The following is a 5367-nucleotide window of genomic DNA, read 5'->3' on the forward strand; positions in this document are numbered from 1 at the left end:
TAGTTTCAATCAATGAATAATGCAACTTGCAGGGATTAACTGTTATTTAAAAATCTGGAAACGATTGAACTTTGGAAAGTTATAATTAAAGGTCAATGTTACGGTCAAGTAAAAGGTCAAATGCACGTAATTAGCCATAAGTTTGGACATCGTTATCACAGAGACTTCAAACTTGGTTCGTATTCGAGTGTATGAAAATCCACGCTACATGATAAGGTCGAATGTCAAGGTCTAGGTCGGGCAAAAGGTTGAGAAATAAGCTGCCGCGGTGGAGATCTGCGTTCTACTGATTGACCCTTTAGTTTTCCATTACATTTACTGCAGCATTGTTCAAACGTTTCTTTGAAGCCTATATCTACCTTAACTTTTGTTTCAAACAAATAATGGTTGTATATCATGCACCTCGAGGAACACTTTCTCTCATCAACACATCTATCAACTTGCTCTTTAATGTGCTATTTAATAACAAATAACTTAGCTAACTCTTATCATCACTCTATTCATATTCTTGAGTGTTAATATCAATATTCTTCTTTGGTACTAAGTATTACCAAACAATCAAGCCTCTTTCTTAATTCATATCCCACAAATCTCTCTCCATTTCATCTATTCTAGAAACTCCATTCCTAATTAATGTTTTTCTCTTTCTCTCTTTACACTACGTTATTCAAATCTCCTAGTAGAAGCACAATTTTTTTTTATCTCCAAATTCAACCCTCACCAGATTATAAATCTCTCCGTATAATGGTTCGTTATCGCTCTCGGAATTTTACCATTTTGGGATTATATACACTATTAATTACAAGTATCTTAGATTTACTTTTATTTGCATCATATCTATACGCAATGAAATTTGTTTTAAACAATATTTTTTACAATAACAATATAGGAAATACTGTGTTAATATTCTGTCCATTAGCTGGCGTCCATGCCACGCAAAATGGCAAGGACACAATCATTTCCTTTTCCGAGTGTCCTACAAGAGAAATTGTCATTGATAATGACCCCTTCCGAAGAGGCTTATCTCCCGTGTAGGATAATTATGTTCCTGAAAAGGGTACGAAACCATAATTAGGCTCTCAGATGGATTAAAATACAGTATATATGCACTCTAAATCATAGGCATTTATGTGGCAGTAGTTTCCAGGGTCTGAGTATTATCTTCATTCCCAGTATATTTTTCCATAACTTCAATTCATCTCACCAAAGAGGTATATAAATATATTTTAGTTAACAATAAAAGACAATTTGATAACAATATTTACACCATGGCATGATTTACCCTTATATAGTTTTCAAGATATTCAGAATTTTTATTCTTAAATACATTAGACTACTTTGAAATGTTCCATGTTCTCCATCAGGTTTTGTTTTCACAACTGATTTTTTTTTTACCTAAGGGCTAGGACCAGCACTACTTGTAATAAACTTCATTTAGTTAAGCAATTCTTTAAAATCATTGGCATTTGTTTTCAGAGAGGCATACATCTGGATTTGATCTTCAATGTTCTCTCCAATAACCTCCATATAACACACCCACAAAGTTTTTAAAATTAAGAAATGATTAATTTCCTTGTGACATACCTCAGAAAATTTAGGAAATAACTTATAATCGATCATCGGTGCATTGTTTTAAAAAAATTACACATTGTTATGGTAGGCTACACAGGTTTGGATATTTCCGACTATTTCTGTGTTCTAATTATCAAAGGTTAATTTTCTTAAAACATGAAAGCAGATATATATAATTTTGTTGTACACGGTATGCCTGCATCCCATTCCTTTCCTGATTCTTGTCTCTGCATTTCTTAATATTTGATTAGGGGCTTTCATAATTTTGGTCAGTTGGAATAAACAGAAAACTTTACCACACTTTCTTTCAGTGTAATACTTTTAATTTCCTCTTGTTCCTCAAATGTTGTATCTCATCTTTTATTCAAAAGTCATGAATTTCCCTAGTTTACATTCTTCAGCATGTCAAATCTCATGGAAGGCATTTAAGTATTAAAAAATTTCATAATTACTATACTTTTTCAACTTCAATTAAGCATCAATTTCTATTCAGACCAGTATTTCTCATTTTCATGAGGAAAACGTCAAAATATTCTTGTGATGAAATACAAATATTCAAAGGCAAAATTACCTACCCTACTTATTACACATAAATCGAGGACAAAATATGCTTTAGTTCTTAATATGATTAAACTGGTTATGCAATATATATATATATATATATATATGTATGTATATATATAATTATATATATATAATATATATATATATATTCATATATATATATATATATATATATATATATGTATATATAAATTTCTACCTCATACCTGGGATCGAACGCTAGCCCCCTTCTAATGAAAGGCCAGGTCGAAACCAACCATGTCACGAGAGCCCATAAACTCGCTGGTAAGAGACTGATGTCTCGCCAGGTAAATCCTCGGACAGCTGGTAGCGGTCAGGTTCCAATTTCTTTTATGGGCTCTCGTGACATGGTTGGTTTCGACCTGGCCTTTCATTAGAAGGGGCTAGCGTTCGATCCCAGGTATGAGGTAGAAATTTAATTCTATTTGAACTCGATGTTGTGTTGATATTAATCCATATTGACTCATTAGGGGTAATTTGAATGAATTATTTACAATTGTGTCACGTGGTGGCCCGGGAAATTGGGTAAAACTCGCTGGTAAGAGACTGATGTCTCGCCAGGTAAATCCTCGGACAGCTGGTAGCGGTCAGGTTCCAATTTCTTTTATGGGCTCTCGTGACATGGTTGGTTTCGACCTGGCCTTTCATTAGAAGGGGCTAGCGTTCGATCCCAGGTATGAGGTAGAAATTTATTTCTATTTGAACACGATGTTGTGTTGATATTAATCCATATGTATATATATATATATATATATACATATATAAATAAATATATATATATATATATATATATACATATATATATATATATATATATACAGGTATATATATATATATATATATATGTGTGTGTGTGTGTGTGTGTGTATGTGTGTGTGTGTGTGAATCAAAAGTTTATTTGTATTTAAGATTGCTTTATTATTTAAGAAAAATCATGTAGGATTACACTGGTGGACCAAACTATCTATTTCCTTAATATCACATGTGTTTCTTCAAACCGTACTATTATTTCTATACAAATAAACATAAACAAGGATCCATGTACTGTATACAAATATAATATTCACATTTTTTTAATAAACCTGTTGCAAATATATGGGATACAATATCCTGAGTCCTTTGCCCTCCAATGAATCAATTATTGGCAGTGTCGCTTGAAACACGTTAAAACATTTGCCTTACTTAGTGAAATCCCCTGAATCAATCGTTATATTTCACTCCAAAATATATCTAGTTTATATGCTTCATATATAGGGAACCCGATGGTAAACATATGCAATTGTAGAATATCCAGCAAGATTTTGCACTGGTAACAATATTTTTCACACATCATGAAATACAGAACATTTGTAAATAAAACTTAAATAGCATTAATCAAATCATAACAATGGTGGTATTGTAACACCATGCAGTGTTAGGACAAGTAGAGAATATTGAATCATTTGTTACTATTTGTAAAACATTACCCATCATGCTGTAACAATCAATAAAACAACGTCATTGATAATACTGTACTTCCATAATGTAATTATATATACACGCATCTCACATAAGTGATTTTGATATCCGTATCCCTTGAGTAATGCCCTTTTATTGGGTTCGTTTGAAAACTGGGGTTAATGTACTTTAAACTTCTGAATCTGCGATTTAAATAAGGTATTATTATTTCCGGAAATGGGTTATCCCAGAAAAAAAAAATTGCTTTAAGTAACAATAATTATTTGATATTAAGTAATCTTGTATCCTTCTTTATGATTACGTATATCTAAAAGAGCCCATATATCTACCAATTGCATATTTTTCTTGTCTATCTTTGTTTTCAGAACATGAATCCTTTCATAAATTTATGTTAATCTTGTTAGGGATAACATGTGTTAAATTTGTAAAATGTGCAGGCATTTCAAAAGGATATATATATGTCAATGTTTACAGTAAATTTTATTACTTCAGATCTAATTGCTCCTCAAAGAAATGTATATAATAGACAAAATTAAATCTTTTACAGACTTGGATGAATATACCAGCCGTTGAAAGCGGCTAGACTAATGTCAAAGGGGAGTATTAATCATCAAAAAGATCAACTTTGGTTACATTAGTTTCATTTCACCGATTAATAAAATTAGAATAATTTCGATTTCAATTAGAATTATCAATAGTATATAAAAATCTTGCAAAAATTCTGTCGAATGTTACAATGATGAAAAAAAGTCTAGGAGATGTTGCTAAAGCTGTATTTACTATAATTTCAAAAAAAACCTTTAAAATATTTTCATTAATATGTAGGTGAATAAAATATATTTCTATTTCTATATAGCTTCATTTAAACGGCTATGGTAAATTAACTTTTCATGTCAAAGAGTCCCTTGCAGATTCCATTAAAGCTAGATAGAATTTCGATAGATTTTAATTTAATGAAACATTCCTAGAAGCAGATAAAATAAAAAAACAAAATGAGGCAAATTAACTACTTTTATTCCTATAAATATATAAACATTTCCTCGTTTAAGACTGGGAAATGTCTTCAGCGGGGCTGGAACGTCTGTTAAATTCATTAATTGGGTGGTTATCGACAGGCGGTGGGCGTGGATGTGGAGACCCGCCACCCCAACTATCGAAGAGTCGGAGGCTCTTCACTTTGTCTTTGGCCACAAGTACGGTGTTATTGCAGCCCCGCCTCGCCGCGCAAAGTGTGTGACATTATCATGATCGGCTACATCAATAGAAGTATAGCTCCCGTAGGCTTTATACAAATTTCTGGTGAAATGTACTGTAGGAAACTATCAATGCTACCCTAAAGTAAATCGATTGTTCCTAATTTGCAAGGTTTGACGTGTAGCAATATGTTTTGTAATGAGTTTTTTTTTTTTTTTTTTTTTTTTCTCTTTCTTTACAACATTTTGACTCATCTGTATAGGCCCCTTGTTTATAAAAATTAGTGAGTATTATATTCCTATTCTAAAATAATTTGCAATAGCTTATGTCAGGTTTGGGTTTCAAGACAATTCTTGCCTCCATCGGTAATAAGAGTCTTAGGGCAATAGCGGTGGTTAGGTGAGTGGTATTTTATTTTAGATCTCGCAAAATGGAGGAGACGAGCAGTTTGTGTTACAGGGACAGCTTTCCTGGAAATAATCGGTTTGATTTTTAATCAGTAATTCACTCTAAACTCATTTGCACCATCTACAAGAGACTCCCGACCATGCTCTCCGC

Source organism: Palaemon carinicauda, chromosome 8 (assembly GCF_036898095.1).
Source record: "Palaemon carinicauda isolate YSFRI2023 chromosome 8, ASM3689809v2, whole genome shotgun sequence".
NCBI classification, from domain to species: domain Eukaryota; kingdom Metazoa; phylum Arthropoda; class Malacostraca; order Decapoda; family Palaemonidae; genus Palaemon; species Palaemon carinicauda.